The sequence below is a fragment of the Myiozetetes cayanensis genome, unplaced genomic scaffold (assembly GCF_022539395.1).
Source record: "Myiozetetes cayanensis isolate MyiCay16 unplaced genomic scaffold, myiCay2020 scf15, whole genome shotgun sequence".
Classification (NCBI taxonomy): domain Eukaryota; kingdom Metazoa; phylum Chordata; class Aves; order Passeriformes; family Tyrannidae; genus Myiozetetes; species Myiozetetes cayanensis.
This window is the reverse complement of record NW_026087159.1, coordinates 5,537,929-5,562,669: the sequence shown is the minus strand read 5'-3', so window position 1 is coordinate 5,562,669 and position 24,741 is coordinate 5,537,929. Positions and strand designations below refer to the sequence as shown.

The window sequence follows — 24,741 nt, the reverse complement described above, 5'->3', positions numbered from 1 at the left end:
AATTGTTCTTGGCAAGTGGTGGCGGCCTGAGCCTTGAACCTCAGGGCAACCCAGTGTTCCTGTCCCTGCTAGGGATGTTGTAATATGGATGATGCAGTGTTGGAAGAATCTGTGGGACTTACCTGTTGAAGGAATAGACACGGAAAAATACAAATGTTTTTGTAAAGAGAATGTTTTTGCTCTCACACAATGTTGGTTTTGTTTTACTAAACAAAGACAAATCCCTTGGCCCAAACATAATATTCTGCTTTCCAGGGACACTTGTGGTGTGTCCAGCATACCTACCAGCCTCTGCTGCCATTAGTCAGGAGCTCTGCAGCTCTCCAAGGCACCACAAAAGCCTGTTTGTAGAGCAAGAGCTCCGACATAAGCACCTCCTTTTAAAAAACGAACTTAGTTACTTGCTTGACATTGTATCCAGTAACAGAAGAATGAAAGAAAGTGGGACAAACTTGGAAGACACAGAGCAGAATAAAAAAATGGGTAAGAGATGTAGAAAGGGAGAAAACTGATGTGATTGTTGTCAGATTTGTCTGGTGTGGTGCAGCACAAATAGGCAGGTTTATTAAGAATAGGAATGACTTGCTACCTGACAGCATTTTTTCTCATCTCTGCTTTGAAGAAAATGCTCCTCTCGGTATAATTTTTTTCTGTGCTCTCTTCAGTTGAGTCCCTTCCTTCCCTGCAGATTGCTCACTTGAAATGCATCCCTCCTGTTTGTTTTTCTGTCCTGGAAACTCCGTCTGTGAACCTGAAGGTGACCCAACTGAGCTTCCAGAAAAAGCTTTAACTTTGAGAGAGGGTCTCTGGGGCAGGATGGGAGGCTGGGGACATACCCTCCTGCAAACAGTGCTGTGCCACATTTTCCACGTGTGAAACAGCCTGGGAGTGTGGCTGCTGGCAGTTTAAGGTGTGGGGCTTTGCCCAGCCAGGAGGGTCCCACGGGTACGCTAACAGCGCTGTACTGCTGAGGGGAAGCAGGGAACAGCTATGCTGGCCAAGTGCCATCGCTTGGTTGGGGTTTCCCCCCCATGGATGGTGCAGGAACCCTGGGAGGAGCAGCCTGGTTCCCCCTTCCATCTTCTTCCCAGGCAGGATCGGTGCTATGGGCCGGCCTTTTTTTTTTTTTTTTTTTTTTTTGCCATGCACCTCCCTGCTATAAGTGGGAAAGCAGCGGCTGTCCCGCTGGACACCCCAGCCCAGCGAGGCTGGAGGCACAGCCCTGGACCAAAGCGCTCCCGTGTCCGTCCCACAGGCGCTCGCAGAGCTCGGTCCATCCCTTCCCTCCTCCCGGCAGCAGCCGCCCCGCAGCAGCTCCCCGGCTCTCCGGCAGCCAGTAAGAACGTGCCTCTCCCTCTCTCCTTCTCGAGCATCGTCTCGCTGAGCAAGGCAGGGAGCGTTTCAGCATCCCACGCCTCGCAGATCTTTGGATTTCAGGGCTTGTGCTGGTCTTTTCTCTGCCTTGTGACTGCTCTGCTGGAGAAGGGTTTGTGAGAGCAGGGATGGGGAATGGGAAGTCTGTGGGTGTGTAACCTGCTTCTGAAACACTCTGGCAAGCGGTTTCTTCTCGGATCACTGAGTTAACCTTAGAAACTGCCTGTTTTGTGGGGTGTTTTGGAAATGGGATTTATCTAAATTCTTGCTTCTGATTTCTCCTGCACCCTCTTTTCCTAATACGTGCATTCCCTCTTGGAAGGTGGTGGTTTTGAAAGTTCAGGCAGACACTGGGGTATAAATTCAACTTTTTCCTTTGCTTCCGAGCTGAGCTGATGTTCAGGGAGAGTTTGACGTGGTACTGAGCTGTGTAAGAGCTGTTAGCTGTGTGATTTCCCGGGCAGGTGATCAGATGTGCCTGTTTGAAGCTTTTAATGATAGCTGGGGAGGAAACAGCTAAAGCAGCGGCTGTTTCGTGGACTCTCAGGTGATGTAAGTAACAGTCCTGGGAGCAGGCTGGCAGTAACAGAGTTGGGGAATATGGAAATGAAAGCTTTTAACCTAATAATTATCACACTTTCCTCTTTCATTCTGTGTTACGGAATATCAGACAGTTGCTGAGTTTCTGCAGCAGTCCCCATGGGAATGCAAACATTTTTATCTTTATACAAATGTTGCACCCTTGTATCCACCTAGATTTGGGGAACCACTTGCGTGAGTGAAACTGTATTCACCTGATCACATATTCATGCGTTTGCAAGATGGGTGTTTCTATTATTAATCTTTTCTTCAGTGACTGGTGAAAAGATAAGTTAATGTGTGTGATTTCAGTTCATGTTGTGTAAGCAGGAACCAGTTTGTGGTTTAGAAAGGGATATGGCTGCTTTTTAAACCACTGAAATCTAGCACATTTTGGAATGGGGAAAGTTATTAAAAAAATCCACCTACGGGTTAGTCTTTTACCCTGTTTTGAGAGGAAGAATGTTTTTTAAAAATAACAACAAAAAAAACTTCCGAAAGGAAGCTGATTAAATTCTTAAGCCATGATGTACAAAGCAAATAGTTGATCAAGTAACCAAATATGGCTTTAAAACTTCAACTTTCTTTTGTAATGATAAAAGCACCCACATAGTTCATTTCAGTGACAACACCCTTTTCTTTCCTCCCCCCCCCCCCAAATACAGCATTCTTGAATACAAACCAGTTCCTAATTTCTCCTTGAGAAGCTCAGTCTATAAAAATTCCTTCTTGACTAATACCTGCTGGAAAAACATGGGTAGCTGTTTCAGAGCTAACACCACAGGAGCAAAAAGAACCCCAACCCAAACTCCTCGAGATCTCAGTGCAACAGAAAATTATTGCTCAGATTTTTGACGGTGGCTCTGAGGAACGAGTCCAGGGCTGGTGTTCCATAGCTGGCTTCTGACTTGCACTGCTCTGAGGGAATTTTGCCTGGGGGAGGTTTTCAGGACTGGGCTCTTGAACTGTTTCTAACACAAGTTATTCCCTGCTGTGAACGATGGCTTGTCTCTGTGTATGCTCCAGTATAATTCTCTGCCTGGATGTAAATAGTGGCAGCTGTTCAAAAGGAGGCAACATTTAGGGTACTCAAACACTTGGAAATAAACACTCTCCAGCCCATCTTGGCTGGCCTTTATTTCGGAAGCAACCTTTCCATAGAACTGTACCATGAATGGAAAGTCCAGGCGTATGGTACAAAGCAGCTGGTGGGAGTCCTGTCGGGTCTCTGTTCACATCCCTGAATAGGAGAATGATGCTGTAGGGTGCACTTTATCTGTAATCTAAATCCATATGACATGAATATGACTTGCAGTCCACACTCTTTGCACTAAGATATAAAAGAAAGGAACTTTAAGGAACTGACCTCCCTGCCCCCAAGATATAACTTCCTTTTGTATTATAGAATAGTTTGGGTTGGAAGGGACCTTTAAAGACCATCTAGTCCGCCCTTCATCTTCAACTAGATCAGGCCTTGAACAGTCCCAAGGATGGGGCATCTACCACCTCTCTGGGCAACCTGTGCCAGTTTTGCCAGTATAAAAAAATGCCTCCCTTATATCTAGTCTAAATCTACTCTCTTTCAGTTCAAAACCTTTCCACCTTGTCCTATCACAACAGTCCACGCTAAAAAGCTTGTCCCCCTCTTTCTTATAAACCCACTCTAAGTATTGAAAGGCTGCAAAAAGGTTTCCTCAGTGCCTTCTCTTTTCCAAGTGAACAATCCTGACTCTCTCAGCCTGCCTCCATAGGAGAGGTGCTCCAGCCCTTGGAGCAACTTCATGGACTCCTTTGGGACACAGCTGAAATTTTTAGTGCTTCAGTGGAGACAACTAATGATGTGAGCCAGGAATAATATTGTCCCCTCAGCAGTAGCCTGTGTGAATTATGTCCTTTTAAGTTTACTCTTCAGCCAGTGGAAGCATTGGGGGATTTAGGTGGAAAATTCCTCTGATCTTTGCTGATGAGACAATCCAGTCCAGCCTGTGTTTAGCGTTTCCCTTGTTGTGGTGCTGCTTAGCCCTGAAGTCCCAGTGGCACTAAATGCAGCAAGACAAGCCTCACCACCAGCAACGTGCAGAGCTTGCTCAGGCTTGTGATCAGTTTTGGTTTGACTGCACCTAAATCAGAGCAGGTCCCTGGAGAGCAGTGAGCAAGCCCTGTCTGGCTGGTGCCAGGCTTCCTCTGGGGTCACCCTGAGATGCAGATGTGGGGAGGGCTGAGCCAAGCAGCCATTGCCGCCTGTTACCCTTGTGGTCCCCAGCCACTGTCACCCCGTGCCCTGCATGTGGGAGTGCAAAGGTAGCAAATCTGGGATTTCAGACTCAATTCTGTAACTTTAGCTGTGTGGACTCACTTTTGTTTGAAAAGGTAATGCAAATCACATCTATACAATAAACCTTCCCAGAATGGACTTGTGATTTTTTTTAATAAAAAATGCATTGTAAGTCAAAATACTTCGGCTTGATTCACTGGGATCTCTTTTATTTCATTTCTCTATCACAGAATATGCAGACAGGGAAAGTAACAAAGCAGAAATGTCTGAGATCAATCGTGTCATGTCTGATTTTGGCAGAGGGACTGTGGGAGGAAGAAAGAGACCTCATATTTCATTTAGATACCCTGTTTGGAGAGGAGTTTTAAGCAGATGGCTCTTGAGACACTGGAACTCTAAAGAATCAAATGCTATTTAGATAAATGCATGCTTCCACTTTTGCAGTGTGGTTTTAGAATGACTGTGCCACATATTCTGGCTTCAGTTCTTTTATATTTGAGTCCAGTAAAAACCCTGTTTGCAGCCACTTGGCTGGGTGTAGGACCAAAGTCACTAGGGCTTCCCTGGGGTTCAGAGACAGGATACAGCCCAGCATGTTCCATTCCCTGATGTGCTTTGACTGGTTTTTTTTGTAGATGAGCAGCCCAGAGCCAGCTCTGGGGATATCCCTGCAATTGGCTTCTGTGGGAATGAATCAGAGCTGAGGGGCTGAGGATGATGTGTGATGAACATTTGTCTCTGCTAAGCCTCTACCTGAGTCTGAAGTCCTTCAGACTCAGTAGAAATACAATGTGTAAATTAGTGGAATAAAGTCCCTTAATGAAGCTTTAGGAGCTGCTCAGTGCAGGGAAGGGGTGTTTGGAGGCAGTCACAGTCAGGCTAAAACAGGACCTGGATGCTGGTGGGGAGCCCGTGGGTGGGTGCTGCTGAGCCCTGCAAAACTGGCAGGGTGCAAAGAGGGGAAGGATAGCAGGAAAACACAAGACTGTCCCAGCCTCTTACCCTCATTCTCAGGGGATGCAGGTGTTGTGCATACATGTTCACCCTCCCCAAGCCCACAGCCAAAAATCTTCTATCAGAAATTGTCTCATTTTGCTACTCAAGGTATTTCCTGCAAAGGCTTTGATCTGCTCCAAGCTGCTGTGTGGAAAGTCACAGAAAGGCCCTTGACAGGGCAGTGTTCACCCTCCCTGTGCATCCCTGCAGCAAGCACTGAAGCAGGATTTGGCCCTTGATACTTCCAGAGTGATTCAGGCATGTGTGGTGCCAAGACTGCTGACAGACCAAATTCCCACTGCCAGAGCAAGAGATTGTGGTGAAGTCTGGGGAAAAAATGGCTGGCTGGATGGATGCTCTTCTGCTTCTCCAGCTTTTTCATCTTCCTCTGAAGGGATGGGAAATAGGGTTTGTGTCCTATGGCAAGACAGGGCCAAAATTACATTTAGGGCTTTGGAGATAAACAAAGAAGGGCAAGCATTGCGTTATAGCCATGCTGGAATGGGATAGACAGGGTCCTGAGGAAGCACTTTTTCAAAAAAGGCTGAGCTGGAGAGTATCCTGGAAGAAGTTGGAGAGCTAGGGAAGGATTCCTGGCAGTGATGAAGCTGCATCCCAGGGTGGGAGGGCTGCTATTTTGCTGTGTGCCTGACTGGAAACTTTAAGGCAGAGTTACAATTTTGGTTTGGATGCTGTTACAGAATTGCATTATTGTTGTAAACAGGAAATTCAAACCCACTTGACTTTGGACTGATGTCTTCAGAAGACCCACTCATTCCACAGATGTGTCTGATCTTTTTTGGTTCCTTGAGGTGACCCTAGTGAGCAGGGTGGAAAAGAGGAGACTAAAATCTGCTTATGAACCAGGGTGCTGGACATGCCTTTCTTCCTCTGCTAGGAAAAATAGAAATGGCTCATCTCACTAAAGCCATGGCTGGTCCAACCCACACTGATTACTAGTTGACTTTCCTGCAGGGAATTGGCTCCCAGCTCTTCCTCAGAGCCTTCATTTGGGAATACTGAATTTTCATGTGCTTCCAGTGGTCTCTGACCAAAGATCCCCTTAACTATGAAACTTCCCTAATTATAACTGGGTGGGAGAAAACAATGTCCTTTCTTTTAAAGAAATGCCCCAAGTTGTGGGAACCATCTGGACTTGGCAGGCTGCTCCCAAGGCATTTGCTATTTGTTTGCCTTGGGCCTGGCTGCCCCTGGCAGTTGTTACCATCAGCCGCCTTCCTTATCTGTTCTTTTCTATAATAAACACTGGAGCAAAGGTTTGGAATTAGTCACTTCTGAGGCACTGCCAGCCTCCCTCTCCAGCTTCTGTCTTATCGTCTCATTTTTGGACTCTTGAACCTTTTCCACTTTGTTCTGTGCCTCTTGTTCCCCTCTTCTTGTTGCACTGACACAGAAAAGAGCTCTTTCAAATTCCCAGCAGGTGTGTCATCCCCAGGGATGCCAGCATCCCAGGAAACTGCTGCCCTGGGGCAGCTGTGTGCACTCACACTGCTGCTGCTGCTGCTGTGTGCTGCAGAGGTTTTTCTAACATGACTTTTCTAGTTCAGCAGATGGGTTTGATGAGTTTCTGGCTGATGCCTGTTCAGATGAAGAGCCCATGGGGGGCAGTGTTAGGATCCCAGGAGCATCCTGAGGGCCTGGCACCAGGTCCTGCTCTCCAGCACAGCGTTAACCGCAGGGCAGTCAGTGGTTTGAGGGAATGCAAACACAGACAGCACCTCCAGAACACGGGTGTGTGGTCCTCATTCAGAGACTGAGTAATTCCTACTGCTTTTCTTCCGCTTGGAGATTCCCTGGTGATCTCTAAGCATTGTCCTGACACAGATCTTGCTTCTGACAGTACCACAAGAGAGACAGCAATAAGCAGCTCAAGAATTTCTCTCTGTCCCTGGTCTCACCTCGCTTTAAGAATGCACAGAGCTATATATTTCACTCAACACATGCAAATAGAGTTTCCTGTCTACCCTTGCTCTGCCTGTTGGAAGCCAATCACTCTTCCCCACGGGACAGCCACGGGACAAATTCCACTTGATGTGTAACATATTTCAGTCCTGCCCCTGGAAACAGCCAGGATGGCAGAATGGGAGCAGGAGAGGAGAGCAGCCCACGTTCACCTCACAGCAGCACAAAGGCACCCTGTGAGGATGCAAATCTGTTAAGTTCTATCTGGATTTACTTCATTGGATGCTTGAGCATGCCATCCAGCCCTTGCTGTATTATTGCCTTCTCCCTTATGCCATTGTCACCATAATGATTTAGAGCTGAAGGTGGAAACTCTGGATCTGTCTCTGATGGATTCTTGCAGTGGGTGGGGGGCAGCCTGTCTGCTTTCCTTTCAGAAGGCTGGACTGGGAGCTTAGTCACAGGTTGTGTATCTTGACCAGCATTTCTATTTACTGGATTGAGCTGGTTGGGGCAGAATTCTTCTTTCTTGCAAAAACACATTCAGGAAAAAAAAAAAGTATCCAATCAAGCCCTTCATTAAATGTAAGACACAATTTTGGCAATTTCTGGGCTGTATCTTGGCACAGGTCTGGCTGTGACAGGAAAATGGACCCTGCTGATCTCTTTCAAGCATTCTCCATGTTGCATACCAGAGCGGGAAAATATCCTGGGGTTAGTCCAGCTTTGCTGGCTTCTCAGTGCCCTTTCTGCTGGTGTATGTGGTGATGAGCTGGAGGAAATTCCTGCCCAAGAGCATAAACAGGCAGCAAGTCCTATAACTGTCCTGTGCCCTCAGAGTCCTGACATGTGAAATGAAGCTGATGATAGCTGGTGTTAGTGGATATGCCAGTGTCAGACCCTCCTGATATCTGTTCTGGGGAAAGATATTTTGATTTTTGTCTGAAGAGGATTGCAAACATCATCCCTGTGGTTACTCTGATGTGCTGGAGGAGCCTATAACGCTTGCCTGGTATTTGGGGTGGCAGGGTATTACCATACAGGGTTACCTGTGGTGTGTGTGAGTGAAAGCCGTGCCTCACACTCCCTTTTCTCAGTTTCATGTCTCTGGGATCTGCCCAAAGGCAGCTTTCTCTCTGCCCTGCAGTGCTGACACAGTCCATCTCCTCAGCACTGCCTGGAAATCCCGTCCTGCCCTCCCTGCTCTTCCCCCGGCGGGGTCGGTGCTGTAATGTGGTGAAACTCCCTGTGTACATTCGCTAGACACTGAAACAAACAAACAATAAATCTCTTATAAACCAGTGAGTAACTTGTTTTGGTTACCAAGGAGATTATTCAACCCTAAATAGCCATGAGCTCATCCTTGGAGCAGCGTCCGTGCCTGAGCCGGAGCAGCCGGATGGAAAGGGAGCCAGCGCCAGGAATGCTGTCTGCTCCACCGACATTTGGATGCTGCCTGAGCTGTTTTGCCAAAGAGCTTTTGCCTTGTAAACGAGATGGTGCAGGAGATGGTGCGTGAGGCTGGCTGCTGAGCCAGGGCTTTTACAATTCCTGGAAGTATGGCAATAACACCCCTTGTGGGACTGTGGGCTGGAGAGCCCTGGGGATGGGTTACAATGCTGTAAAGGTGGCCTCTGCCATCTCCCCCCGTCCTGGAAACCTCTCCCTGTGAAAGGATTGTAGGGAAAACTGAAATGCTTGACTTGTAGATAAGGGCTGGTTCTAAACAGCTGGTTATGCAGGTGTAGTGATGGGCAGAGCCTCTGCTCTGCTGCTGCTCCAGGTGCTTGAACAAGGACTTGGAAAAACTTCACCCTCTTCTGCAAAGCACCTGGGGCAGGAGCTTGAAAATTTGTCCCTGCCATTATTTCACCTTTAAGTGTCCCCAGTTTAAGTTGATCTGGAGTGACCTCCTGCCAAGCACAGCAGGCACTGTGAGAGGATCTGCTGCAAGCAGAGATGTCTTTCCTGCTCTCTCCTGCAGAGCTGAGACCGGGCTGATGGAGGTTGGGATTGGAGGGGGCTCTTGCTGTGCCAATGGGAAAGGCAAGACAAGGAGGCTGTGCTGCACCTGACCTCTTTGGCAGCCCAGGCAGGGCTCCCACAGCATCCTGCACCTTTCTCTGCTAAGGCAGAGATGTTTCCAGATGTACTTGCATTCAATTTTCTGAAGTAACACAATTTTTAACTAAGAAGGTCTGTCTGTAAGGGGAAGTACTACCTGTCTCTATACTGGGATGCTGCAGAGGGGAAGCTGACAAACAGGTGGCAGTGGTCTCTGCTGCTCCCTTTTCTTGGGTTTTGCTCCCCACTGCTGAATTGTCAACACATGAAATTATGTAGAAATACATCAGAACATCACCTGGCAGCAGTCTTGATGAAGCAATGCATGAGCCCCTTACCAGGGGCCCACTGATGGATTTTACCAAGTCTTTTAAGATGTAGTTTCTAGTGACTGAAACAGGTATCAATTATCAACAGCACAAATGCCTCTGAAATGTAATCCATGAACCTCCTCACATGATGCAAAAACATAATCCCTTTTTTGGATTAATCTCATGGCTTTCTGGACCAAGGGATAAGGGTTGCATCTATAAAGAAAATCGGTTTTAGCAGGGGTATTTTGTATTTTGGAAGTCTTTTATTATAATTTTACAAGCATGGGGTGATCTGTAAAATTATGTCTTTTTTCAAGTACCGTTCAGGACTGTGGGTGGATTTTTTCCAACTCTTTTCTGGAGCCATGTGGGAAATGCTTTGCTGGCATGTCCAAGTCCCTCAGCATCACGGGCAGCTCTGTCAGAGCCACCACTGCATTCAGCCATCAGCTTTAGGGAAAGGTTTCATGAAAGTATAAAGGCCTTTTATAGCTGGCAGAGCGGGCAGTGCTCTCAGTGGTGTGCCTGGGTTTGGGTCTGTGTGACTCTGCTGTGTGGCACAAACCTGTGCTCTGGTCACTGTCCCCTCTGAACAGCCCAGCACTGAACTGGACATGATCTAAACAACTAACAGGCCTACGAATGCCACTGCAGCATTTTATCTTCTGCTTTCAGTAGCTCTCTGGAGACAAGATATCACTTGTCTAAATGTGAATTGTTTGTGTGAAGTGTTTGATGCTCCTTTGGGTCACCTCTTTCCTGGGGGTGCAGCAGTGAACATTAACATCTGGGAGCAGGACAGGCATCTCTGCAGGTCTTCCCCATGTCCTCTCCCAGTGTTTCACCTCCTTGGTACCGAGGAGTGTTTGATTTTTGTCTGTCTGTGGACAAGTAAACCTAGTGCTGTGCTCTGCAGATCCTGGGCTTGGTCAGGACCAAGCCTAACCTTGCTCAGCACTGGCACAAACAGGCAAGGCTTGCTACCAGGCTTGCTCTAGCACAGTTGAGAAGAGAATTCAGCTCAAGAGGTGTAACTTTATCAAAGGGACAGCAGAGTCCTTGCTATTGCAGGAAAAGTCCTCGATAATTTGGAAACCTCACCCTTTCCCCCATTGTGCTTCAGTATTCCCAGAGGGACGTGGGTGCTTGTGGGCTCTCATGCAATGTGGTTACAACAAGCTGGTTTTAAAAGAAAGCAAACCACTGTTTTACATCTGCTTTAGCTTTTTGACAGTTTTGTTTGGCATTTGTGTGCAATTAGCACTGCTTTTCTGTCACACAGAGCCCATCCTCTAATAGCTGGATTTGGACAGCAGTTGGACAGCTTGCAGTGGTTGTATTGTGAAGAGCTGTTTCTCTTTGCAGACTGTGTTACTTGTTGTCCCTGAATTTATTGTCTCATTGCTACTTGAAAAAGAAAACGAAATGATTTTTTAGGCCTGGATCCAGCCAGAGAGCAGGGCAAGGCTTAATTAAACACATAAGTGCTTCCACCAACTCCAGTTGGTTTATTTCTGTGTTTAAAAGCAAGCACTCTTCTAAGTATCCCACTTTTCTTCTTCCAAAGTTTGTGTTTAATGAATGTACCAGCCACAGACTTTGCCCATCGCTCCAGGAGTCAGCACTGATAGAAATGCTGTGATGTGCAATGCTATGAGAGCCTTGGAGGAGCACGGGAGAGGAGAGGGGACCTTCTCTTGCCTCTGAATGCCTTGGCCTGGACCTGGGGAGGTGGGGGATGAAGGTATTTGCTGTTTCAGCAGATGAGAGGTTAATCAAATTTAGCAGTTTAAGGGACCTCTCCTCCCCACCCTGCTTTGGCCCTGACTGTCCCTTACCAAGTATTAGTCTACTGAATTTAACATTTCCAAGACATTAAAGGAACTCAAATTTTGCCAGATTAGCCAAAAACTAGAATGGGAGTGTGCTGGGGAAGGAGAAATCCCCAGCCTCTCTCTCTAAACCAGCCTCCATCCTGCAGATGATGACAACAGGGATGCCACAAACCAGGGCAGGGCTCTGAAAGCCATTCTGGGCTGGGACTCTCTGGTTTTGGCTGAAGTTGAACCCTAACCCTGATGAAGGACTTGAAGATATTTGTTCCTTTTTTCACATTTGAAGCTGTGTTTTCTAACTGCCCCCACAGGGAATGCTTTCCAGGGTAGTCCTTACCCAGCTCTGATCTCACATGATTTCCAGGGAGACTCAGGATCCTTATCACTTTATGAAATTTACATTGCCTTACAGGCACTCAGAAAATATTATCCCTGACTCCAGAGAACTGGCTCATACATTTTAATGCCGTTATTAGAAATTGAATTGACAACATTTATCCTCAGTGGGAATTGCTGTGCAGCTCGGGGGGAAAATGTACAGAAGGCATTGGTGGAGACTTTGGAGAGCTCCTGTAATCCTGAGATGTGTGTGCTTCTGATGCAGTGTGTCTACTGAGGAAAAGCAGGGGTTGGTATAGACTAGAGGAAGGGAAAAGAACAAGTGTGTGGGTCAGTGGCACGGAATGAGGCAATAATGGGGCTCAAAGCATCCTAAACAGCTTCTGGACTGAAAGGGAGAGCAGAGTGGTGGGGAAACATGGGCTGCTCTGGCTTCTGTGTCCCAGGATGCTGTGGAGGTGCTGCACACCAAAGAGGAGGCTGAGGGGACGCTGCATCACAGTTTACAGCTTTCTCACGAGGGGAAGTGGAGGGGCAGGTATTGATCTTTTCTCTCTGATGACTAGTGACAGGACTCAAGGGAGTGGTATGAAGCTATGTGTGGAGTGGTTTAGATATCAGGAAAATAGTTTTCACCCAGAGCGTGGTTGGGCACTGAACAGGCTCCTCAACTCTCTCAGGCACAGGGTGTGATTCTTGGGGCTATCCTGTGCAGAGACAGAGTTGGACTTGATGATCCTTGTGGGTCCCTTCCAGCTCAGAATATTCTATGATTCTATATTTGCTGTTCTAGTACTGTAGAGAAAATGAGCTGAGTGGGCACTGGTTTAAACTGGCATGTGAGTGGAGTGCTGATGAGGTGCTCAGATTGGTGAAATGTGCCCTTCAGAGGAGAAGCAGCAAGGTGCTGCAACAAAGAAACATGCTCAAAACAGGTTGCTTTTAGAATTTTTTTTTTTTTTTTTTTTCTGTAAACGGACTCACAAGAACCAGCTGACCATGGCATGTGGTCTCTGAGGAGCACTTCACATTGGGCTGCAGGGCACTGAGGCTCTGGAGCTGCTGAGCTGGGAGTTCTTGCTACTGAGTGTGGAGGGAGGGAGAGGGACACTGCTGGCAAAATACTCCTTTATCAAGGCTTCAAGCTTTTCTGGAAGTCTGGCTGACTTCTCTGGGTTTGCTTGAATCTCTTGGAGGTCAGTTTGGGAAAGACCAGCCATGGCAAGTTCAGTAGGATCAGTGCAAGTGTTCTCCCAGTCTGGCATGGGCTCCAGCTTCCCTGTGGAAGGACAGAGGCAAAGAGCCTGGCTGAGCAGTGTGATGTGTGGTCACTGAATGATCGAGGTTGTAAAGGGAGACTTGATGAGCTCATTTGCAAGATGTTAATGTGAATGGTGGTTAAAATCAACCAGCCAAGTCTGGGCAAAGGGGAAAGTTAAACATCACCTGTTTTGGAAGGGGAAAAGTGTGAAAACGCAGGGCCAGAGTGAGGTGTCCTAGAAGGTGTGCCATGGTTCCATCTTACAAGTGAGCAGGTGCCCTGCTGGGTGATGAGGAGCACGTCCCCAGGCTGTCCTGGAGCACATGCCCTGGCATGACCAGTGAGTCCCCGTGTGATGTGGTGCCAAAGAAGCAGTTGTGAATCTAAAGCCACTCCAAGGTGAAGGGTCTCCACTTCTCCTGCCCTTGTTCGTGCAGGGTTGGACATGGCCCAGCCTGGCAGAGCCTTCCCTGTGAGCCTTGGGGCGCAAGGATGTTGACCCCTTCTCTCATTTTAAAACGCACTTATCTGAAGCTGGAAATTAAATCAAACATTCTCAAAGCAGAGAGGTTTATGAAAATAACTCTTGTGACTAATCTGGCCCCTTAGGCCTCACTGGAGGAGACCTTGCAGCTTTGTTTTTCCTTGTAAAGAATGCTCAGCATATGTCCTGACAATTAGTCAGACTGCCCAAAAATACCCGTCAGCCCTGCAAGCTGATCTCCTTCAGCTCTTGGAGCTGAGACAGACACAGGGTTATGCACTGAGAGGATTTGGAAAAGGTTATTTTTAAAATGGCCACATAACAAGGGGGATTTGGTCCTTTCAGCCACCAGTTCTGGCTAACAACTGAAGGTGCAGGCAGCCAAATGCTAATCTTGCTCGAGGTGACTGGCCAGGGTAATGGGCTGGTTCTTCTGCTAAACCCATGGGCAGGGCTGGCTCTGTCAGCTCTAAATCAGTGCTGAGGACATGGCCTAGGGCCTGTGCCAAGTGCGGGCAGTGCTTTGATGGTGTGCTGGATTCCAGGGAGTCTTCCCAACTGGCATGCCAGTGCTTGGAAAAGCACGTCCTCACTGAAGCGGTGGCCTTTCCTCACCATGAGCCAGGAAATGTGCTTCTGCCCAGCCCTTTTCTGAGGGCTTTGCTTTACCCTTCTCTGAGCACCTGAAGTTTTCTATCCTCAGTGTCTCTCACGTGCTGAATTTCTGGAGGATGTTTTGCCAGAATCACAGTCCACCCACAAACAACCCTGTCTTCTCCTCCGAAATTCAAGCTCTGAAAGGGGAAACACCAAGGCTCCTTAGTCCTGCAGAGCCCTGCTGGTGTGGGCTTTTGGCTTGGCCGTTGTCCTGTGGGGGCAGAGGATGGAGGTTTGCAGAACTGTCTGCCCAGCAGCTTTCCAGGAACATGATGTTTTGCTGAGAAACATAATGCTGAAAGCATTGCCAGCCTTTGGAGGCAGAGTTTGGGCATCACCTGCAGAACTCTCCTTGTAAGTTTTCCTTGCTGCCAGGTCCTGCTGAACAAGGTGTCAGGGGAGGGTGTCAGAGCTACTGCAAACTCCTGGGGGGATGCTGGAGAGCATGTGTGTTGTAACCGATGTCTGGGTAGCTGCTCATTTCTGACTCCTAGTGGGTAGGTTTCCATGGAATGACCCAGCTTTCAAGGAGTAATGCAAACTAGTAGCTGAACTTCCTTCCATGTGCTCCACAGTGAGCTGTTTAACTTCACTGGAGCAGAGCATCTCTCAGCCAGGCTGCCCATGAGAAGTAATTGAGAGCAATTAGAAGTACAGAGAGCATAATGGAGGCTGTGAAATATTATTTCAGTGATGGACCAGTAGCTACTTGGTGAAGTCCTGACATGAGCACTTATTCTGTGGGTACGGTAGGATTATATTGCTGTGCTTGTTCATCACACCTCATCTGTCCTGGAAAGACTGCCATGCTGCCTGGCTGGGATCAGTGTGGTATTTATTTCACAGGGACTTAAGTTACTTTTCTCTGCTCTGAAGGCAGGGCTAAGCCATGAGGGGAAAGCTGAGACTGGTGAATGTTTGCCTCACTTTTGACTCCACTGGTCATTCCTCCTGCATGTGAGCATGCCTAAATGTGAACAAAGACAGACCCAAAGTTGGCCAAGATTGCCCTGAGGAGCTTCTCTGTCCTAAGTGTGACATTTTGGGGCAATAAGTTGGGGAATAACCAGGGCCACATCATCGGGTTGAAGTGCTGTTGGTGATAGAGAAGCATCACAGCCTGGCCACAGCACTGCTGAGTGGGTCTGTGCACGACCCAGCTACATGGGGGGAAGATGCAAATGGAGTATTTGAAGCTTTTTAGCTCAGTTTTGGGCTTGATACTCTTGAAGGCAGATGAATCAGACCAGTCTTGGCAGGACATGTGGATCTTTCTCCCAAGAGGAACAAAGGAAATCGTGTCCCCTTAGGGTTGGCTGCTGTTCATGGGCATGTTCAGACCTGCTGATTTCACCTTGCAGTTTGTCAAGGGGGCTGTGGGCTGCCTGCTGAACCTCCCTGTCCACTGTCTGCACACTCACAGCTCCCCTCTGCAGTGTGAGTTGAGGCAGAAAGACATGGAAGACAGAGCTGGGAAGAGAAACACAGCTCAGGTTTAACTGACTGCATTTAAGACTAATACATGTAGCTTTCTAAGAGATTTTAAAAAATCTTCAGCCTTTTGGGACTATCCCTTTTTGAGCATGTACTGAAGGTCTAAATCCTAACTAATCAGGAACTCAGCATCCTTGTTGCTGGAAGATACAGTCTTGGCATCTTATCTGTAATGCACGAAAGGGGCACAGGGAGGAGGGAGCAGGGATAGGGGAAATGGACTTTCTTGTGCAGTTCATTCAAAGCCAACCCTGCACAGCACCTAACACTTCTGCAGCCTCTCCTCACCCCAGTCCCCTCTGGAGCCTGTGTGTCCTGGTGCTGCTGCCATGGGGTTGTTTGGTACCTGAGTCCCACCGCACTGTGGTTTCTGTTCTCCAATCCTGCAATAGCCAGGACAAGGAACAGGAGCTGAACAAAGCTTTGGGACTACAAAGCAGCTCCCAATTTATGTGCAGACACTCCCCCCAGGCCTCAGTCACTTGGCTTTCAGCAGCACTGAGAGGTCTGCCATGTCAGCAACAGGTGACGGGAAGAAGTGCCAGTCAGGAGCATGTGTGTAGGGGAGCCACAGAGCAGATGGCAGCAGAGAAATAAATTTGGAGCTGCCACGGGAATAGTCCTGGAAACAGTCCAGCCTGTGGAGGGAGGCAGATGGGGAAAAACTTGATTTATATATCTTCCTGGTTTTGCTTTTTTTTCGGATGCCTTTATTTCCAGCTCCATTATCTCTTAAGCATTATTTCCTCTCTGTTGCTTCACCCTCATTTGGTTTTTTTTTGTCTCTTCTTATCTTGCCTTCTTTTCCCCCTTTTGTTTCTACTCCACTATATCTGAGTTCACGAAGGGTTGCCTAGCCTGTGTCTGCTTCCTTATAAACCTATTCCCAGTTCCTCTATGCCTGCCTCCACAGCTGATCCTAAAAGCTTCCCTTGGCACTGAAAGGCTCAGCACACTTGTCTGACCCAGCTGTGAGCTGGAGTTCAGCATGGAAGAATGAAAACCACCCTGGCTTCCTTTGCCATGCGTTGCTTGTTTCCTTCTCTGCTGTCCCCTCTGGAGATGGTTCCCTGAGGGCACAGGGCTCACCTGGTGGCTGGTGTGTTCATCCCTTCTGTCACTGCAGTGATTTCCTTGCTGGTTTTGCTCTGGATGTGGGTGCATCCTGTGTGGACCCGGGTGTCTCTGCCTTGTCTTCCCATGAGTGCCTGTGCGAAGCTTCAGGGGTGCAGAGGCACCTCCTTGTACACAGAACAGGGGAACTGAGCTGTGTTTGAGACTTCTGGTGCATTTTTGTGATACTTCAAAGAAAAACTGTCCAGTTTTGAACTGGACTGGCTATCTGAAAGGACTAGGTGGAAACTCCCCATTTTGTTTCAGGTGTAATCCTGGCTGGGGGGGACCAGGGGCCACCCCCTGACTGCTCTGCAGTGCCTTCTGCCAGTGCTGGGAGAAGAAAGCATGTTGGATACTGAGTGCTTGGAGAGCTGGATCAGTCCCAGGTGTCAGTCCTGGTCCCAAAGCTGCCCAGAATTTCTGGGCAGAATTACCAGAATTTCTGTCATATTGGGGGCTGCTGCCTCTTCTGTGAGAGAACACATGCAAGCGATCTGAGAGATTTAAAATGAAAAAAAAAATATTCTGCTGTGCTGTTACTTGAAAAGAAAGAAGTGTTTGTGCAAACCTGGATGTGGGGTGCCAACCCTCATCTGCCTGGCACAGCCCTGGCCGATGGGACTGTGCTGGTCCTGTGCTATTCCTGAACAGCCTCCAGCTGGAGTGAGAGCATGGAGTGAGTTCAGGGTAAGGGCAGGGACAGGAAGGGTAGGGAGAAATGTGGGACTCCCATTTTATGAGGAGGCTGCTGAAGGGCCAGTGTGCTTTTCTATGCAGGTGTGCTGTGCATTGCTAGCAGTGTGCATGGAAGGGGAAAGGTACAGCGTTAACTTAAGGGGTGGACAGGTGCTCTGCTGCTGGTATTTACTGCTGCTTTCTTTGATGATGGTGACTAAATAGTTCATCAATGCCTGGGTTATAACGGTTCTATTTAGGACTTTCTGCCTGTTGAGTGACAGCAGGATGTGTGTGAGCAAGCTGAGAGGCCCAGACCTTTTCTGGCAGGATTCTTAGGGCAAGAAAATACTCTGGAAATCACAATGTGAATCATTTGTTTATCTGAGTGGATGACACTATGCCCCAGCCATGCTGCTTTGCAGTCAGACCTGTGTGGTGGGATCAGGCTGTCCAGGGCAGCTCCCTGGAGAACCTACAGGACAGGTTTAATGTTAAAAACATGACATCCCAAGCCTACATGCCCTGCTGTGTACTCACTGATGTATTTGTATCACTCTTCTCTCAGGGATGGGTGGCTGTATGTGCCTGGTTCACAGAGAAGGGCTCAGACAGTGCTGGCACAGCTGGTTCTGAGGCACCCTCTCCTTCCTGGAGATATCTGCTCTCTGTCATGTTTCACAGGACAGCAATGTCCCTCCTTGGCACCTCTGCTGTGTTTATGCACCTGGGCTTGCGTGGAGAAAAAGGGGCCTGGGAGGAGCTGGGAATTGTCCAAGGTCATATGGTTTAGACCAGACAAGAAACCAAGAGCAGCAGTAGGAGTTGATCCCCAGTCTGTGCCTGCTGTGTTGGACCAGGAGGCCACAGTTTCAAACAAAGCCGCCTTTTTGTCACAGACTGCTCTGGAGAATCACCAGAGGCTTTGCAGAGTGAGCTGTGCCAGACGGTTTCATGGTGAAGCTTCATGGGCATCAGCAGGGCTGCGTCTTCCTCCTGGTTTCTGGCCAAGCTTTCTCCATCCCACCTCCTCTAGCCCAAACCTGTTGTGGTGCTGCCAAGTCACGAGCATTTGTGCACAGGAAACACTGTGATGGCCGAGCGTCCAGCCCTGCCCTCCACACCCCTCTGCAGTGCTGCCAAACCACTGCTGATTGCAGCTGCCTCTGGGTGGGCATGGCAGCTGCTGGCATCGCACAGCAACGCTGTTCCATCTTTTAGGATGGAGAGCAAAGGTTGCTAATTGAAATGCCAGGGTATTCTGGGGGAAGTAGGAAACGACTGCCGGGTGGGAGGGTGCCAGAGCTTTGTGTAGGGAACTAGAAAGGAATGAGAATAGTTAATGGAGTAAACTCTACATGCATTGCCAAAAATGAACTCATGTCTGTAAATATTACACTGCACGCAGCAAGATTAGCACAGGAAAATACCAGTTGTTAGGGTTCCTGTTACCATCTGAATTATGCAAACAATTTGCTGGAGTTTATAGATGAGCTGGGGCAGAACAACGTTGGGTTTTTCCCTGCCAAAGTGTTTCAGTGCATTAGTATCTTAGTGTGTTTCCCAGCCTCAATCTGCTACATGAGTGGATCCATGCTGTGCTCTTTTGGGATGGCAGACTGTCAAGTGTGGCCTTTTCCAGGCCATGTTGGAAACTTGGAGATGTTGGGATGCTGGTGAGGTGCTGACCTTGTGCATGTGCTACAGGGGGGCCCTAAGATGGGTGTGAGGGCCCAGGGGATCACCAAACCCAGTGCTGGGGACTGTGCACGTGTGTGTGGCTGAGGAGCTCTTGGGACCTCTGCAAGTGGGAAGCAGAGATGCTCCTGGCTGTGGCAGGGTTGCTGTTCAGAGGCCAGACACCACCACCATGGGCTCCCTGGGAGGAATGATAAACACTGGCTTTTCCCAGTGGCTGTCAGGGAGGTTGACTGACTTTCCCACGGCCGTGCAGTGCGTCAGGGGTGAGGCAGGATTAGCAGCAGGGCGGCCCTGGCCCCCGGCCCTGAGCGTGCGCCGGCACCAATTGCATAACCCAGAGTGAGTTTGGGGCCGTGGAGCTGATGCTGCCTGGGTGTCCCCACGGGAGTGAACCCCAAGACAGAGCTCACTCCACCCTGCCATCAGTTGGGTGGAAATAGGTTGGTTGGAGCCATGGACCTGGGATTTTCCAGGGAGCTTTGTGGGCACCCAATAAAGAGGACAGAGATGTGAACCGATGCCCCCTAAAGTCACATTAGTTGCTAGAGAAGCCCCATATCATCAAAGCCAGCTTTCTAAGTGCTGCTGTTCAGGGACTCACTCACTCTGAAGAGTTAATGCCTTGAACTTCCTCAGAGTGAAAGCTGTGGGAGGACCAAGCATGGTAGTTTTACTGGCAGTAAAACTTGAGCATGACCTTCGTGTTGAAAGCAAGTCCAACCCACCCATGAATTTATCTGCTGGTACTTCTGTGGGGTGTCAGCTGAGTCCCCAGGGCTACAACCCACATCTTTCCATGGTCCTACATCCAAAGGACAGTCTCTTGCTGGTTCCTGGGACTGCAGTCCCTTCAGCCCCCACGGGACTGAAATCCACCTCTTCCCTTCAGCAATGGCAGAGCAGCATTAACACTGGGTCTGTAAGTTAGCTCAGGACTGTGGAGACACAGTCTCACTCTAAAGCCAAGGCCAAATAGTACTAGCATGGGGTCAAGTTCCTGAGGCACACTCTGCCTTTGGGACTAATTTGGGTGCTGAGTAGCTGGGCAGGTATTTGAATGTTGCCTACAGAGACCTAGAGGTCTCAGGATCCTATTCTTCTCCCTCAGATCACCTAAAATGGTAAGAATTTTCCAGGGGGATTAAGGTTGTGATCTCTGGGGAGGGGAGTGGACATCTGGTAGGAGTCCCGTCTGTATTAATAGCCTCCCTTTAAATGTATGTTATCAAATGGGGCAGCTCCTTATCAGCCAAGAGACTGTGAACTCCATTACCTGAGGGGCTGCTGCTGACTTTGGGCTGCTCAATCATGGCTTTCCACAGGCACACAGGTAAAGTGGAAGTGCTGCCAGGTGTAGTGGGAGTATGCCTGGTAGATGGGGAGGAAGGTTTTGCTGACAGTCTCCTGCACCAGGTAAAGAACTCTTTTGAATGCAGACTGAAGCCTCAGCAATCTGCAGCTGTAACTCCCTGATGGCAAACGGGCTGATAACCAGTGTGGGGGGACTGGTGCTGGGATCAGGGGTGGTGGTGGTGGCCTTGTTTATTTTGTAAAATGCATTGGATGGTAAGTGCTATTGTATCTGCTCCTGGTAAGGGCTGCTGTGGGAAGGCTCAGCTGCTGTTTGAATAAGACCTGGGGAAAATGGGGAACAGTGCTCCTTCTTACAGCAAGCTTATTGCAGTGAGCAGGGAACCCAGAGCAGAGGGGAGTCCAGTGTGTAAACCCCAGAGGGTTTGCTCTGCCATGGTGGTTTTGTGGTTACTCCCTCTTCTCTGTGTTTGTCTTGTAGATCAGATGGGCTGACTCTTGCCAGTGATAGGAAAATGTGAACTTCTCCTTCCCATTAACACTGACAGGAACTTGAGATCATGTTTTGCATGTCCCCACGACATGCAGATGCATGGTGTATTCCCATCCCAACTGATCTCCTCTAGCCCTCCAGCTGAAGACAATTGGAAGCTCTTTGGGATTTTTAAAAGTCTGTCTGACTCTTAGAAGCTGTTTTTGTGTGTGTCCAACATGCATTTACAGCCCTACACCATAATGACAATGGCAGTGCCATTGCATCTCTTGATGAGACCAAAGGTTGGGCGTGCTTGGGGAGAGCTTTGGGGTGCAGCTCCCATGGGCACCAAAGCAAGCTGCTGCCCACCAGGAGCCAGGGGTGCTTGGGAGGCTTGGGAACACAGAGCCTCCTCAGAACTGGGGAGCAAAGGCACAGAACTGTTCAACTTCGTGCTCAGTGTCCCATGAGAGGGCATAAGCACGAGGCTGCTTGCACAGCATGTAACTGCTTAGGGTTTGCTTGTGTGATGCAGATGTACATTAGGCAAGGTACCTTTCTGAGTAAAATTTGACTTCTGTGTTACAATTTGATGTAAGACAACACCTTTTTTTTAACTTCAGTCCACAAGACTGCTTGATGTAGCGCCCTTTCAATATCTTCCCAGCTATACCTTTGTTTTCTTTCTCACCTTCCTCAGGGGGTGTTCCCTGGCGTGAGGACTCATGGACTTGTGCTGTAATGCAAAATGCTGAGGGGTCTTCTGAGCAAAAGCTGTGGTTGGAGGACAGCGACCACTCCTGCTCTGCACAGGGAGCCCCAGTCTCGGGGACAGTTGCAGGGGTACCATAGTGCCTGCTCTGGGGCTGGGGTGATTCCTCCATAGCAGGAGGAAGCTCACATTTGGCTCCCAAGGGCATCCGGGCATGAGAAGGGCATCCAGCTGCTGAGGTGGGGGCAGATCTGTGCTTAGATGGGAACACAACTGAAGAATCAAAAAGGTCAAAGCTTAATGCAGCCACAGAGTTAGTTACTGAACAGGATTCTTGTGTTAGCTGATTTGGTTAGTTTTGAGAGGTTTGGACTTCACTGCTTAAACTCTGCCTAAGTACTCAGCCTTATTTGAGGCAGTGATGCCTTGTTAGCCTTAGCTGAGCTCTGTATTGAGTGCCAAAGCAATCCCTGGGGGAAGTGTTTGCAGGGCTGGAGCAGTGGTTTTTAATAAATAGCACATCCCTACTTCCCTGGGGAACCGTGAAGCTTTAATAATGATTGGGATGTGCTCAGACATGGTGGCAATAGGACCGTAGGGAATGTTTTTGGCAACCGCCTGAGGAACTTGGAGCTGTTCTTGTTCTAAATAAAGAAGCTTCCATTTTATCAACAGACTAATTTTTGAATTATAGAGTACGAGAGTTGCACGTGCCCCAGCCTGGCAATGGGAGAGCAGAGTTCTATGTTTGGTACTGCCAGCCCTCCCAGCAAAAACAACCCGCAAGAGATTTCTTTCCTTCTTTCCTCCCTTTGGCTTTGCAAATGTTTGTTGCCCAGGGCAGTGTGCCAGCGCAGTCCTGAGTGTCACTTTGCATTTCGGATTAGCAGGACCCTTTCTTTAAGGGTTTCCCTGGTATTTATAGCAAACCATGCAACATTGCACAGAGGAATGCTGAGAATGGTAACTCAGGTGACAGAGCAGGGGATGCCAGGACTGAGCTGGAACAGCGGGTGTAGCCAATCCTGGCAGTGTGGGGGCTGTGCACTCGACCTGCTGAGAAAAATAAAACCGACGGAGAGTCAAAAAGCAATTGCTCTTTTTCTTCTATATGCAACTGTGGGTAGGGCACAGGGTTAACAGCTCCAACCTCATCTTCTTCATTAAGTGACAGAATAATCTGTAAAGTGTAAGTACAGTTTTTCTTGTTGTTTTTAGAGACCATACTTCAAGTTCTTCCTGGGTAGTTTATCACATTTCAACATACTCCCCAGAGACATTAACACATATCCTGTGCTAAGTGCTTTGCTTATCAGCTGTGCTTCAGCTCCCTGTGCTGAATGCTTTGGTTTCATTTCCTGTTCAAAGCACTGCAATGCTGCTCTGGGTATATAACTGAACGGGGATGAACCAGCCCAGGGACAATGGGAGACAGGAACCCAGGGAGAGGCAGGGTTGTATGAATGCAGTAGCTTTTGTAGGGTGGCACCTCTTGGGTCTGTACCCTCTTCATCCCAACCTCCCCATGCTGCAGGGTGCAGACAGCCCTGACACTGATCCTGACACAGCCCCGTGACAGCTCCACTGCACGGTGTCAGGATGACTTGGGGTGCGTGGCAGCCAACAGGCCCCAGATGTTTGACATCTCTGAAGGGTGGAAGTCGTGGTTGTCCAAGGGCTGAGGAGTTGCTTTTGAAAAGCAGAAGATGCTCCCAGGGGACAAGTGGCTAATTGGCACCTCTGTGGTCAGGTAAATGTTAGGGTTGTATTCCAGTGGGTCTTTGTGCCAAGTACCCTGATACTCGAGAAGGCCACTGGCCTGGCCATCTGCCCTCAAGCTGTAGCCAAATCCATCAGGGAGCTACATTTAGACAGCACCCTGCCAGGCCTGGTGGGACAGGGACACCTTGCTTAGAGGGGGATTAGTTTCTGGAAGGATTGCTATATTTTTCTTTATCTCTTATTCTTACTGGGGGTCCTCTAGGCTATTTAAGGATGGGCACGTACCCCTCTCCCCTGCCACCTGTACTGTCTCTTTTCACCTGCTCCTCTCCAGCAGAACATCCTCCAGTCTGTCCATACTTTTCTTATGTTTCCTAAATCCCATTCTGTGGCCTCAGTGACAAGCTGAAATGGGGTTTGGATTAGTGCACGTCCTCAGGGTACATTATTCTCCTGGAGCTAAACAAGAGACACTTGACCAGGCTGTGTCAGCTTGGAGATGCTGTCATTTGGTGTAAAGGCACAGCCAAAGAAACTGTGTTCAAATAACTCCCAATCTCAACAGCTGCATTACTGATCTTAAGCACAGCACCTGAAAAGAAGCACAAGGGTTCAGCTGTGAACCCACATTTGTGAATCCCCACCGTGTGCTCAACAGCTGCTGCACCACTTACATGGGGAAGCAACATAAAGGCTCCAAGGGAGTAATGATTTTTCCATATATCCGGTGTGTCCTTAGTTCCATGACTTGCCTATTTTTCAGACGGTAAAGATAGGCCAGGGTTAATATACCTGGAAACTCCAGAAAGTAAGCTGTGGGGACCTCAAGTAGCTGGAGGGTGAACAGGTAGATAAACAACTCCAAAAGCATGACCTGCTGCCAACCAGGCTCTAGAAGCTGTAATTATTTTTATACAGAGAACAAGAAATATCTGCTCTGTTTACCTTCTGTGAGAGGGGACAGGAGTTCTGAGGGGAGCAGCGGGAGGATACTACATGAAGCTGAGCTCAGAAGAGTCCACTAATGTTTGCTCCACTTTGGGAGAATGACATGGTGGTCCCAGCACAGAGCATGGGATTACATTACTCCCTGAGCCATACTTTTAAGATTATGTGTTCTGGTTGACAGCAACCCTAAACCTGAGATGGGGAATGTTTGCTGTGGACTCTGTGCAATCGCATTTCTTCCAAATTAAACCCACCTGCTTGCTAAAGCTCTGCAGAGCTGGCGGTGGCTCACATAGTTTCCATGTTTCCCAGCTGTTTATTTGTTTCATTTGCTTGAACTACCTTGGGGCAGTTGTCAGCAGGACATGGCCATCCCCTGGCCTTGGCAAGGCGGCACTTCCAGACCTTGGTTCCCCTGTAGAGTGCATTGCCAGCTCAGCCTCCAGCCTGCCTCTGTAAGCTTTAGGAGAAGGAAAAGGGTGTGAG

General features: G+C 48.6%; 1 protein-coding gene across 2 annotated transcripts in view; it reads left to right on the top strand.

Moving 5' to 3' along the window:
- The first annotated feature begins 1,201 nt into the window (after positions 1 to 1,201).
- FHL1 (four and a half LIM domains 1) overlaps positions 1,202 to 24,741 on the top strand; it is a 30,241-nt gene continuing 6,701 nt past the window's right edge. The window contains exon 1 of one of the 2 annotated variants that reach the window (XM_050310450.1): positions 1,202 to 1,336. The gene's annotated coding sequence lies outside the window, so the exon portion shown is untranslated. Of the gene's footprint in view, positions 1,337 to 1,373; positions 1,487 to 24,741 lie in introns of those variants that run through there. The other variant, XM_050310449.1, reaches the window with a different exon arrangement.